The sequence below is a fragment of the Myxocyprinus asiaticus genome, chromosome 24, assembly GCF_019703515.2.
Source record: "Myxocyprinus asiaticus isolate MX2 ecotype Aquarium Trade chromosome 24, UBuf_Myxa_2, whole genome shotgun sequence".
NCBI lineage: Eukaryota > Metazoa > Chordata > Actinopteri > Cypriniformes > Catostomidae > Myxocyprinus > Myxocyprinus asiaticus.
The window spans coordinates 45946402-45961214 of NC_059367.1; the positions used below are offsets into that span (position 1 = coordinate 45946402).

General features: G+C 41.0%; 1 protein-coding gene and 2 non-coding genes across 3 annotated transcripts in view; 1 reads left to right on the forward strand and 2 right to left on the reverse strand.

Moving 5' to 3' along the window:
• Positions 1-14813, forward strand: part of cacna2d3a (calcium channel, voltage-dependent, alpha 2/delta subunit 3a) — a 438757-nt gene that overhangs the window by 129732 nt on the left and 294212 nt on the right. The window lies entirely within an intron of this gene.
• Positions 905-976, reverse strand: trnam-cau (transfer RNA methionine (anticodon CAU)). Its single transcript has one exon. It is a non-coding gene; the product is annotated as a tRNA-Met (tRNA).
• Positions 1151-1222, reverse strand: trnam-cau (transfer RNA methionine (anticodon CAU)). The gene has a single exon. It is a non-coding gene; the product is annotated as a tRNA-Met (tRNA).

The following is a 14813-nucleotide window of genomic DNA, read 5'->3' on the forward strand; positions in this document are numbered from 1 at the left end:
TACCATCTGAAATGCCTCCCAAGAACAGTAAAGATTGAAAAGGTTCATTCATGTTATTAAGGTGCATTGCAATATTACTAATAATTAATAATAGAAAATGATATTTAAAAAAAACTAATCATTTTTAATGATACTACCCTGCAACAGTTAAGTTGTGCATTAGATTCAGTAATCGTGTTTGTAATTTAGTTTGATTCTAAATGGGCCTACCTTCCTAAAAATAAAGAAAACAAACTACATCGACAAGGTAAAACTATACTTTTTTATTATTATTTCAGACGCTAGCATTTATTGCAGTCAAAAATTATTATTCATCTGTTGTTTATTTGTTTGTGTTTTTTTTATTTTTTTATTTTATTTGGACTAGCTATTCTTTTCCAAGATTTGTGCATGGGCTGAAGTAAAACACATTTTGCAGAGGATGGTTTCGATCCATCGACCTCTGGGTTATGGGCCCAGCACGCTTCCGCTGTGCCACTCTGCTTTCCCACTGAGCTGCTTTACAAGTGGCTTGCTGTCTTTTAGAAAAATGTAAATCAGAGAAAAGTATTTTTACATTTCCATTGTTAAGGTCTGTTGAAAACTACTTGGCTTCAGTCTTGCACTGTTGCACCTTTTCTTTTCCAAGATTTGTGCATGGGCTGAAGTAAAACACAGTTAGCAGAGGATGGTTTCGATCCATCAACCTCTGGGTTATGGGCCCAGCACGCTTCCGCTGCACCACTCTGCTTTCCCGCTGAGCTGCTTTCCAAGTGTCTTGCTGTCTTTTAGAGGAATGTAAATCAGAGAAAAGTATTTTAACATTTCCATTGTTAAGGTCTGTTGAAAACTACTTGGCTTCAGTCTTGCACTGTTGCACCTTTTCTTTTCCAAGATTTGTGCATGGGCTGAAGTAAAACACAGTTAGCAGAGGATGGTTTCGATCCATCGACCTCTGGGTTATGGGCCCAGCACGCTTCCGCTGCGCCACTCTGCTTTCCCGCTGAGCTGCTTTCCAAGTGTCTTGCTGTCTTTTAGAGGAATGTAAATCAGAGAAAAGTATTTTAACATTTCCATTGTTAAGGTCTGTTGAAAACTACTTGGCTTCAGTCTTGCACTGTTGCACCTTTTCTTTTCCAAGATTTGTGCATGGGCTGAAGTAAAACACAGTTAGCAGAGGATGGTTTCGATCCATCGACCTCTGGGTTATGGGCCCAGCACGCTTCCGCTGCGCCACTCTGCTTTCCCGCTGAGCTGCTTTCCAAGTGTCTTGCTGTCTTTTAGAGGAATGTAAATCAGAGAAAAGTATTTTAACATTTCCATTGTTAAGGTCTGTTGAAAACTACTTGGCTTCAGTCTTGCACTGTTGCACCTTTTCTTTTCCAAGATTTGTGCATGGGCTGAAGTAAAACACAGTTAGCAGATGATGGTTTCGATCCATCGACCTCTGGGTTATGGGCCCAGCATGCTTCCGCTGCGCCACTCTGCTTTCCCGCTGAGCTGCTTTCCAAGTGTCTTGATGTCTTTTAGAGGAATGTAAATCAGAGAAAAGTATTTTAACATTTCCATTGTTAAGGTTTGTTGAAAACTACTTGGCTTCAGTCTTGCACCTTTTCTTTTCCAAGGATTTGTGCATGTGCTGAAGTAAAACACATTTAGCAGAGGGTGCTTCTGATCCATTGACTTCTGGGTTATGGGCCCGGCACGCTTCCGCTGCACCGCTCTACTTTCCCACTTAGTGGCTTTCCAAGTGTCCTGCTGTCTTTTAGAAAAATGTAAATCAGAGAAAAGTATTTTTACATTTCCATTGTTAAGGTCTGTTGAAAACTACTTGGCTTCAGTCTTGCACTGTTGCACATATTCTTTTCCAAGATTTCCATCCGATTTGAAACTGTGGCCATACAATCTCCATCTCGCTAGACGATTTGAGATTACTCTGTGTTCAACCGAACACTCTAACAGATCCGAAGGAGACCGCTGAGCAATTCGCATCTTCATCCGTTTGCCTACAGAAGTGAAGAGATTAAAGATTTCTCTTCCATCTTCAATCAAGTTGACATTTCTGAGTTCTCCGCCAGCCCGCCGAGAATCAACAGCTGTACCGCCCGCCGACAGAGCGAGGTAATGGCCTCCCGTCATCACCCGAGCCTCAAGGAACCGGGTCAGAGTTAAAGGACGGAGGAAAACACATTCTGCCTGTGTCCTCATGCGATTCAAGTAAGAGGTTTACGTCTGGGCAGAGATAGAACATTATAGTGTGTTATTCTTGTGTTTCAAGGTTTTTGCTTGTACAGTTTACGGACCGCCATGTCTGCTCATTATTAATACTCAAGGTATTAATTACCACGAATTTGTTTTGCTGTATTGTGGTCCAACCAAATTGGACTGTTGTGCAATTTCGCCATCGCGGGTGAAACAGGTAAACTGAGTTCATCCATTAAAGAGTCAAAGTACGCGGGACTGTTTACGAGCTAGCTAATAGCTTTTCTGTATGCCTTAAGCACTTTTTAAACTTTACAAATAAAACATATTAGTAATATACACATTGTATGCTAACCATTGCACTGTGATTAAGCATTGAGAAGTATTGAGGCAAATGCCATCTTTTCAATCATGATTTCTACAAGCTGTAAAATTTAAAATAAAAGCTAATTTTGGAGAAAAACAGAAATGTATCATTTGAACCTAATGTGTTGGAAAATAGCAATAAATTAATTTTCTGTAGGCCTATTGTTGTGTTTTTTCCCTTTAATGGGTTAAGAAAATAAATGTATGAACAAACAGTTTGCCTGTCTAAGGTTGCAAGCGCTGTGGCGAGCTAAAAAGCTATATTGAGTCATTTCAAAACTGGTAAAAGTGTAGCTATCTGGTTGTGTTTCTTATGTAAGGTGGACTTTAGCCTATATACTGTATTTTCACTTAGCCCACATTCATCTTCGAAATTGATGTTCATGGAGGTTGTAGGGGAGAGCGGGGCACAAACTAACACTTTTTAGTTTTATTAAGTTTGTGTAAATACACTTGGGATTCAAATAATTTTATGTATTTTTTCACATAAATTTTACACATGTCTGGTACAAATATGTGGTCTTGTACTTTTTTCACCATCTACCTGGAAAAAAGGAAAGTGAAATTAAGAATAAAATGCCTATGGGGCATGCTGTAACAGGTGCGGGGCACATTGTAACATGACCATATTACAACATAAAATCCCCCTCTAACAACTGTATCTAAGCTAATTAAAATAGATCGAAGATAAACAAAAATATTATGTCAATAAAAGTAATTTATGAACTTTGTCATGTATAATATAGCAGTAATTTTGACACTTGACAATGAATACACAACAAAGCCATATCTCTCCCATATTTCAGGTTTGGAGTGTTCCCTAAATGAGATGACACTTTTTTTTCATCACAATTTACAAACAATTACAAACTGGGTAACCATAATTATTATAAATATTATTAAATACCCAAAGTATTCCTACATTGCGGACTTCAACCACACCATATATGAGGGGTAAATAAAGTTCCAATATTCGTTGTGCTGCGTTCTGAATCAAAAAGTAATTTATTTGATCACATCAGGTTGGTGAAGCTGTAAATGTAGCCGATAGTTTTTTTTGTTTGTTTTTTTACTAATATGAAAACGTTAATTTATTTACTTGTGTATTTAAAAAAAATAATAAGAAAAAATCCTGAGTCACACAATGCCATGAATAAAAAAAAGAAAAAAAAAAAAGCCAATGGTTTATGATAGTCGAATGTATTTTAAACCACGGTACACAGTGAAACTGTTGAATCTCTATTCTGCATACAAACTTTCTCCTTCGCATGATAAATACGTCATCACTACGACACACACCCTTCACGGTATCGGCTCTGCTTTTGTTCACACAGACACGTCCTGGGATTGACCCAGGCAATGTTACTAGGGTCTGATCCCTGGATCAAATTTTTGGGAATTCCGGCACCGGCTTGCGTTCACACAGAAGGCTCCCCGGCATTGATCCCATGATATCCTGGGATCAGAGCCCAGTGTGAATGAAGTTTTAGATTTGCTGAAAAGTGTGACATATGGGGCTGTTTATAACCTAAACAATCTTTGAGTAAAATGGGCTTTTCAAACTTAAAGTTATATTTGTGTCTATCCAAATGTTTTTCTACTAAATGATAAGTGTTGCTGCACAAGCCTTTTTGACCTCTGTAGTACACGTTTGGAAAGGCATATGCTGTATATATACACTAACTGAGTACTTTATTAGGAACACTATGGTCCTCATAAAGTGCCCAATGTGGTCTTCTGCTGTTGTAGCCCATCTGCCTCAAGGTTTGACGTGTTGTACATTCTGAGATGTTATTCTACTCACTACAATTGTACACAGTGTTTATCCTTGTTACCATAGCCTTTCTGTCACCTCGAACGAATCTGGCCATTCTCCGTTGACTTCTCTCATTAACAAGACGTTTCTGTCTGCAGAACTGCCGCTCACTGGACGTTTTTGTTTTTGGCACCATTCTGAGTAAACTCTAGAGACTGTTGTGTACAGGTGTTCCTAATAAAGTGCTCAGTGAGCATATATAATGTATACAGTGCATTCAGAAAGAATTCAGACCCCTTCATTTTATTTCACATTTTGTTATGTTGCAGCCTTATGCTAAAATGCTTTAAATTATTTATTTTTTTCACATCAATCTACACTCCATACCCCATAATGACAAAGCAAAAAACAGATTTTTGATTGTTTTGCAAATTTATTAAAAAGATAAAACGGAAATATTACATTGACATAAGTATTCAGACCATTAACTCAGTACTTAGTTGAAACACCTTTAGCAGCGAGTACAGCCTCAAGTCTTTTTGGGTATGATGCGACAAGCTTTGCACACCTGGATTTGGGGATTTTCTGCCATTCTTCCCAGCAGATCCTCCCAAGCTCTGTCAGGCTGGATGGGGACTGTCGTGGACAGCCATTTTCAGGTCTTTCAAGAGATGTTCGATTGGGCTCAAGTTCGGCTCTGGCTGGGCCACTCAAGGACATTCACAGAGTTGTCCCTAAGCCACACTTGCATTGTCTTGGCTGTGTGCTTAGGGTCATTGTCGTGTTGGAAGGTGAACCTTCGGTCCAGTCTAAGGTCCTGAGCACTCTGGACCAGGTTTTCATTAAGGATATCTCTGTATTTTGCTGTGTTCAGCTTTCCTTCAACCCTGACCAATCCCCCAGTCCCTGCTGCTGAAAAACACCGCCACAGCATGATGCTATCACCATGCTTCACCGTTGGGATGGTATTCAGAATCAGAATGAGCTTTATTGCCAAGTATGCTTTCACATACAAGGAATTTGTCTTGGTGACAGAAGCTTCCAGTGCACAAACAATACAACAACAAGACAGAGATAATAAAAATATATAGAATAAAAATAAAAAGCAAATAGAAAATATAAGTATTTATAGAAATACACAATAAGACTATATATATATATATATATATATATATATATATATATATATATATATACAGTATACACCGATCAGCCACAACATTAAAACCACCTGCCTAATATTGTGAAGGTCCCCCTTGTGCCGCCAAAACAGCACCATCCTGCATCTCAGAATAGCATTATGAGATGCTATTCTTCTCACCACAATTTTACAGAGCAGTTATCTGAGTTACCGAAGACTTTGTCAGTTCGAACCAGTCTGGCCATTCTCTGTTGACTTCTCCCATCAACAAGGCATTTCCGTCCACAGAACTGCCACTCACTGGATGTTTTTTGTTTTTGTTTTTGGCACCATTCTGAGTAAACTCTAGAGACTGTTGTGCATGAAAATACCAGGAGATCTTACAGAAATACTCAAACCAGCCCATCTGGCACCAACGATCATACCACGCTCCAAATCACTGAGATCACATTTTTTTCAAAAATGTCAGCTGAGGACATGTGAGGCACCTATTTCTCAAACTAGAGACTGTGATGTACTTATCCTCTTGTTTATTTGTACATCTGGACTTCCACATTTCTTTCTGTCCTTGTTAGAGCCAGTTGTTCTTTGTCTTTGAAAACTGTAGTGTACACCTTTGTATGAAATCTTCAGTTTTTTGGCAATTTCAAGCATTGTATAGACTTCATTCCTCAAAACAATGATTGACTGACAAGTTTCTAGAGAAAGCTGTTTCTTTTTGCCATTTTTGACCTAATATTGACCTTAAGACATGCCAGTCTATTGCATACTGTGGCAACTCAAAAACAAACAAAGACAATGTTAAACTTCATTTAACGAACCAAATAGCTTTCAACTGTGTTTGATATACTAGCAAGTGATTTTCTAGTACCAAATTAGCAATTTAGCATGATTACTCAAGGATAAGATGTTGGAGTGATGTAAGGGAACAGGTTTATATAAAAATGCTTTTTTTTCTTCTGAAAATTTACATTTATTCACTTCATAACTTGCATCTTACTGTCATTTGTGTCAACTCCATCAGACACACCAAAAATTTTGCTATTTTAATTTGATTCATCCAACAAGTGTAAAGTCTTTAATTATCTAATAATATTGTTCAGTAAAGGAGTTAAGTGATAAAATACATTCAATATATATATATATATATATATATATATATATATATATATTTTTTCTGTTTTCGTACTATTCTGAAACTTCTGACGGAGTTGACAAAATTTAATATTTTTCCATCTTAACCATGTGTTGTACACTGGAGCCATTTTTTTCCCCCCTCAGTTGAAATTGCCTCTGTAAACTAAAAATTGATCCCACAAGTTTAACAGAAATTATAATAATGAGAATGACGGAGTTGACAAGCTGAAGCTGTGACCGCAGAGACTTATACATTGTTTGTTTAAAATATGAAAAATATCAACTGTACCAGACCACGTGTCCTACTGTTGCATCCACCATGAGCAGGAAGATTTTTTATGGAAAATATCATTTAAAGTTTTCTTAATGTATTGTTTGATATCTTACAGATCCCTACCTTTCATTTGATATTTACATTTATGAATTTGTTGCATTTTTAAACACCTTGTTTAGCAGTTTAACATTGTGACCTCTTGCTGAGGACAGGTTAAGTTACATGTGCTTAGAGCATCCATTTTAAAACATTATAATGAAATTATTTTAAAATATAAGTAAAATATGCCCTGAGTATATACATTTCCTTTAGATTTAACTTTTCCAGTATTTGTATTGTTATGAATTTATTGATTTTTAAAATAAAGATGTACCTGAAGCCAAATACCTTATTCTGAAATGCACGAATAATGACTTAAAAATGAATAACGGATTCATCCGAATAATATAAAAAAATATTTGTATGAATGATTATACAAAAAGCACAAGGATAAAGCGACATTTTAAATAAACATATCCAAAATTACAACAAATTTACGAATCTGTGCAGCCAATATTTCTAAAGTGTAAACCTTATGAATGAAATCATGGTGTGATTTCGGATTGAATTGGCATGGTCTTTACTCCGTTTGCAGTCTCTGTTAATTGTACACATCTGAAGCTTGTCAAGTGTAACTTTAATTAAGATATGACATCATATACTCGTTCCACTTCTTGAAATTTCTATGTTAATGTATCACACGATTCACACGTAATGATTCCCTTGTATTTATTTATAGCCTAAACCTGAGCATGATGTTAAATTCCTGACCTGAAGTGATTTCACGTCGGAGCTTGTCTATCTGTTGGCCACATTTATATCCACATCAGCAATTAAGGTTATTAACTGGTTAAGACTTTATTCCAAAAAAAGTTAAAAGGCTCCATTAAGGTTTAAATGGTCCACAGAGTATTCATCTATTAGGAATATTCCTCCTAATGTAAAATGAAAAACTGAAACTTTTTTCCTTCCTCTTTAAACTGTGCTAAATATGAAAATGATAAGTGTATTATTATTATTTAACTAAATAATGGTGTCCTATCGTAAAAATTCCTGATAGACTTACGGGACTTTCACCTGTTTGTAGGCTATATTGATTTTATTTTCATTTATTTTAATGTTTGAATTTGTATTTTATTATTCACTACAAAATGTGTGCTTGACATTTCACATTTTGCTTGACATCTCCTGCCTCAAGAATAATGTTGTTATACATGCACAGACAAATTAAAATTCTGATTCATGCAGATATTAATATCTGAAATACCAGGAGAATCCACAACATATTCCACAGTTAATGTAGCCTACAAATTCAGCTTCATCTGGTTTTATTATTATTATTAGGCTATTATTATGAAAAGGCTTATACAAGGCATATTTTATTAATAGAAACTATAAATGTAAGAGTAACACTTAAAAATGGGCATTTCATTTATTTTTGACACACTTCTGGTTTAAGCTCCGCTCACACCCAGTTCTATCCAAATACAGAGACAGATACAGATAATTTTGTCATATGTACAAATACAAATCTGTTATAAACCAATAGTGCAAGGGAATGTAATGGCAGATGAGGTAGGATATGTTGGAAAAATATAAATAGACTAAGCTGTATATTGCACATAATTATTGCTCAATGGGGCAGATTTAACTGTTTATGAGATGGATAGCCTGAGGGAAAAAACCCGTTCTTGTGACTGATAGTTCTGGTGCTCAGTGCTCTGTAGCGCTGGCCAGAAGGCAACAGTTCAAAGAGTTAGTGGGCTGGGTGAGTGGGGTCCAGAGTGATTTTCCCAGCCATTTTCCTCACTCTGTAAGTGTACAGTTCTTGAAGGGAGGGCAGGGGGCAACCAATAATCCTCTCAGCATTCCGAACTGTCCTTTGTAAACTTCTGATGTCCGATTTCATAGCTGCACCGAACCAGACTGTTATTGAAGTGCAGAGGACAGACTCAATGACTGCTGAGTAGAACTGTATCAGCAGTGCCTGTGGCAGGTTGAACTTTCTCAACTGGCAAAGGAAGTACAACCTCTGCTGGGCCTTTTTCACAGTGGAGTCAATGTGGGTCTCCCACTTTAGGTTCTGTAAGATGGTAGAGCTCAGGAACCTGAATGACTCCACTGCTGCCAGTGGATATGGTGTTCAGAATGGTGAGCGGGGTCAATGTTGATGAGTTCCTCCTAAAGTCCACTATCATCTTCACTGTTTTGAGCATGTTCAACTCCAGATTGTTTTGACTGCACCAGACAGCCAGCTGTTCAAACTCCCTTCTGTATGCAGACTCATCATCATCCTGGATGAGGCTGATGCCAGTAGTGTCATCTGCAAACGTCAGGAGCTTGACAGAGGGGTCCTTGGTGGTGCAGTCATTTGTGTACAGGGAGAAGAGTAGTGGGGAGAGCACACATCCCTGGGGGGCACCAGTGCTGATCATAGAGGTTGTGGAAGTGAATGTCCCCAGTCTCACTAATTGCTGCCTATCTATCAGAAAGCTGGTGATCCACTGACAGATAAAGGTGGGAACAGATATTTGGTTTAATTTAGTCCAGAGAATAGCTGGGATGATAGAGTTGAAAGCCAAATTGAAGTCCACAAAAAGGATCCTTGCAAATGTCCCTGGTCTCTCCAGATGTTGCAGGATATGATGCAATCCCATATTGACCGCATCATCCACAGACCTGTTTGCTCTAAGCAAATTGAAGGGGATCCAGAAAGGGTCCAGTGATGTCCTTCAGGTGGGCCAACACCAGTCTCTCAAATGACTTCATGCCCACAGACGTCAGAGCGACAGGTAAAAATTCCAAGTGGGCTTTCATGTGTCTTGCACTGAGGAGAGGCTTCTGTCTGGCCACTCTGCCATAAAGCCCAGATCGGTGGAGTGTTGCAGTGATGGTTGTCCTTCTGCAAGTTTTTCACATCTCCACACATGATCTCTGGAGCTTAACCAGAGTGACCATCGGGTTCTTGGTCACCTCTCTTACCAAGGCCCAGGTGGACCTTGAATTTGAATTTGCCACAGGTGGACTCCAATCAAAGTGTAGAAACATTCCAAAGATGATCCATAGAAATGGGATGCACCTGAGCTAAATTTCAAGTGTTTAATAGCAAAGGGTCTGAATACTTATGTCAATGTGATATTTCAGTTTTTTCTTTTTAATAAATTTGCAAAGTTAGCAAAAATCTGGTTTTTGTTTTGTCATTATGGGGCATGGAGTGTAGATTGATGTGAAAAAAGAAATAAATAACTAAATGCAGTTTAGCGTAACGTTGCAACATAACAAAACGTCATGGTTACTTGTGTAACCTCCGTTCCCTGATGGAGGGAACGAGATGTTGTGTTGATGTAGTGACACTAGGGGTCACTCTTGGGACCCCAAGACACCTCTGGTCTTTGATAAAAAGCCAATGAAAATTGGCGTGTGGTATTTGCATGCCACTCCCCCGGACATATGGGTATAAAAGGAGCTGGTATGCAACCACTCATTCAGGTTTTATGCTGAGGAGCCAATATAAGGTCCGGCCATTTCAGCGTTGTGGCAGGAGGGACACAACATCTCGTTCCCTCCATCAGGGAACAGAGGTTACACAAGTAACCATGACGTTCCCTATCTGTCATTCACTCGACATTGTGTCGATGTAGTGACACTAGGGGTCCCTATACGAAACGCCACAATTGGCTGAACTGTGTTACGTGAACTGGCGGTGGGTGATGGGCAGACTACTGTGTGCCTCATAGCCAGCACACCAGGTCGACACTTAACCTCCCCCAACATAGTTATGAGTGTCGAACGGCCCTTTTTGGGGACAAGTCAACTACCCAAGAGATAGAGACAAGCTTAACCCAGTCATGGCCTCTTTTCCCCTTCTCTTTTTTCCACTCCCACTTAAAAAATAAGGGGGATTATCCGACTGGGCCGCCAGGTCTAGTCGGGGGGTGTCCCTCCCAAGGGAAAGACACAGCGGAGACCACACCTCGCCCAAAGAGAGGGGGGAATATTTAAGTGGAAGGATACGTCACATGTCTTTCCAACCATGTGGAGAGTCTTCAAGGTAGATCCTGCCCAATGGGGGAGGAGTTACTACAAACATGGAGACTGGGGCAGAAGGGCTCTGCCCAAGGAAGACGCAGTTTGCCAACAGGGAAACAAATTAGCGGAAGATATATATCGCATGGGGTTAGCCTTACAGGGAACCGCCACATGCGGAGCACCTACCCCAGAACAGGACTCATAGTTAGCATGTGTTCTGGGCCAGCAGTGAATCTCTCTTAAAACTCGACTGCCACAGGGCTCGGAGGAAGTCAACCAGGGAACAAACTTGTGAACACTACTGGGAATTAATGGCGCACGTCTTCAGCTCAAAAGGAGGTGGAAGGCGCTATGTGCAAGCGATACACCCTGCCGGCTATCCCGGGCTTATCCGCTTGTGTTGCGTGCCACTACCTGGGACAAAACCGGTTCCACCTGGAGATTGTAGAACCTTGCAAAGGTGTTGGGTGTTGCCCAGCACGCTGCTCTGCAAATGTCTGTTAGAGAGGCACCTCTGGCCAGGGCCCAGGAGGCCGCTACACCCCTGGTAGAATGGGCTCATAGCCCTACCGGGGCGGCATGTCCTGGGCGAGATATGCCATAGTTATGGCGTCAATGAGCCAGTGGGCGATCCTCTGTTTGAAGACAGTGCTTCCTTTCCGCTGTGCACCAAAGCAGACAAAGAGCTGCTCAGAGATTCTAAAGCTCTGAGTGCGATCCAAATACATGCGTAAAGATTGCACCGGACACAGCAACGACAGGGCTGGGTCTGCCTCCTCCTGGGGCAGTGCTTGCAGGTTCACCACCTGGTCCCTAAAAGGGGTGGTGGGAACCTTGCGCACATAGCCCGGTTGGGGTCTCAGGATCACGTAAGAGTAACCCAGACTGAACTCCAGGCACGTTTTGCTGACAGAGAACGCTTGATGGAAGTGAGTGCAGTCAGGAGGGCAGTCTTCAAGGAGAGTGCCTTAAGCTCGGCTGACTGCAAAGGCTCAAAGGGGGCTCTCTGTAGACCCTGAAGAACTACAGAGAGGTCCCATGAGGGAATGAGGCGTGGTCTGGAGGGATTCAGCCTCCTGGTGCCTCTTAGGAACCTGATGATCAGGTCGTGCTTCCCTAAGGACTTACAGTCGACTGCGTCATGGTGTGCTGCTATGGCGGCAATGTACACCTTCAAGGTGGAAGGGGACAGCCTCCCTTCCAACCTCTCCTGCAGGAAGGAAAGCTCTGATCCGACTGTACTTCTCTGGGGGTCTTCACGTCGGGAAGAACACCACTTAGCGAACAGACACCACTTAAAGGCATACAGTCACCTCGTAGAGGGGGCCCTAGCCTGAGTGATCGTGTCTACCAGCCGAGTCGGATGGTCCAGATCAGCCATTGCGACGGATTGGAAAGCGCGAGCTCGTGCACTTCCGGGAAGAATGGCACTGGAGTGGGGTGTGGCTGCTTTGAGCAGGAACCAATCATCAAGCCATGAGGGTTCAGGGGAGAGCGGAGGGTTCCACTCTAACCCAAGCTCGCGGCCGCCCGGGAAAGCATGTCTGTCATTTCGGCATCGGCCTGTGACTGGGCAATCGTCCCCGAAGGGGGAAGTCCAGCTGAGGCTTCTGCGTCCGACTGGACAAGTCCGCTCTCTGATGCTGCACTCAAGAGCTCATCATCTTCGCGGGCTCCGAAGAAGAAGCCAGACTCACCGTGAGACGAGCCGGCGAACTCATCCGGAAGCCTGATTGGAGCAGACGAGCGTGCTGGGGAATGGGAGGTCCACGGGGGGATACCCGGCGGAGACAATCCCATTGGGGTCCCCAAATCACCCCAGTGCTAGCCGCGCTGGCCTCATACCCGTAGGTAGAAGGACCGAGGCGGGGAGCCACTTCTTACGAAAGCAAGCCGCGACCGCAACGTTGCCATGGTCATGTTCTCGCAATGAGAACATGAACCATCCACAAATGCTGCCTCCGTGTGGGTCGCGCCCAGACACGAAAGACAGCGATCATGACCATCCGAAGTTGAGAGATAAAGACCACAACCAGGAATAACACCCAATCGGAAAGGCATCTTTAAAAAGACTTGTCTTTAAAAAGACGTTCCATGTGTGCCGCTCTTTTAGAGAAATATATACTCTTTTAGAGGAGAAAAAAGCTCTTTCAGAAAATATACTCTCTTGTTTTTCTGCCGAAGCGCCCAGGGGCGTTCTCTGCAGTGCACCAGTACAGAGGAGGGAGAAGCCACTGAAATGTGCCGTCAGATCCAGCAGAGGTGAATGAACAGTAGGATTCAGCTCAATGAGCATGACCGTTCGGCTCCGAAGAGAAAATCTGAATGAGTGGTTGCATAGCAGCTCCTTTTTATACCCGTATGTCCGGGGGAGTGGCATGCAAATACCACTCGCCAATTTTCATTGGCCTTTTATCAAAGACCAGAGGTGTCTCGGGCTCCCAAGAGTGACCCCTAGTGTCACTACATCGACACAACCTCGAGTGAGTGACAGATAGGGAATGTGGGTCAGAATAGTTTCTTAATGCACTGTGTGTGTGTGTGTATATATATATATTACAAAAACAAAACTGGTGGCAACTTAGTCAGGAAAAGTTCAAATGAATCTTAAAGCTTTTTACACAGTAAGAAGGTTATGCTATATGATTTTATAGTAGGCCTGGTAACTATAATTACAGTAACTATTGTATTTTGTAATTATGACATTTTTTTACTGTGTTAAATGGTTTATGCATATGTGAATAATAGTTTCAACAGAACAGAACAGATAATATCAATAAATATGTGTTAAGCTGACCATTCTATTTATTATACCCCTAAACCTAATAATACTAGGGAGTCATTGGTCTGTATCCCTAAAGCCTACCCATACCCCTCCACCTCTACTGTCTTCTTTATGTCTTGATTATTAAAGGCAAATAGAAAATAACGTGTTAAGTTTAACTAAGTGTAATTTTAGCAGTCCTTCGTGTATCCATTTATATTTACATAAACACATAAATTAGACCACTTTTTTCCATTGGGGTGTCTGTTAACAAGTCATCCAATTTGCCTAAATTCACACAATGAATAAATTTAGCAAGTACGCAAGATTACTTATCCACTGAAACAATAATAGTGGTCAAAGCCCAGCATTCACATTCTTTGAATTATATGAGGTGCATTGAATTAATTTCTTATAACTCTGACAAAATGAATTTGTTAACTTAATCATTAGTTTGTAATTAAAATGTTCATGTATCTGTTGCACCAAAACCATATACTAAATGTGCTTAATAGCAAGATGGTGTGAGTCTTTGTTTAAATTAATGCTGTGTTTAGTTAGGAGACACATGGAAAGTTTGCATTTGTTCTTGAAACTCCACTGCAAATATTCTAACATGCACAGTATACACCGATCAGCCACAACATTAAAACCACCTGCCTTATGTTGTGTAGGTCCCACTCGTGCTGCCAAAACAGTGCCAACCCGCATCTCAGAATTCTTCTTCTCACCACAATTGTACAGAGCGGTTATCTGAGTTACCGTAGACTTTGTCAGTTCGAACTAGTCTGGCCATTCTCTGTCAACAAGATGTTAATATCGCAGAACTGCCGCTCACTGGATGTTTTTTGTTTTTGGCACCATTCGGAGTAAATTTTAGAGACTGTTGTATGTGAAAGTCCCAGGAGATCAGCAGTTACAGAAATACTCAAACCAGCCTGTCTGACACCAACAATCATACATGCGATTATCTGATCAGCAGTACATTGCATAAAATCAAGCAGATACGGGTCAGGAGCTTCAGTTAATGTTCACATCAACCATCAGAATGGGGAAAAATGTGATCACAATGATTTGGACCGTGGCATGATTGTTGGTGCCAGATGGGCTGGTTTGAGTATTTCTG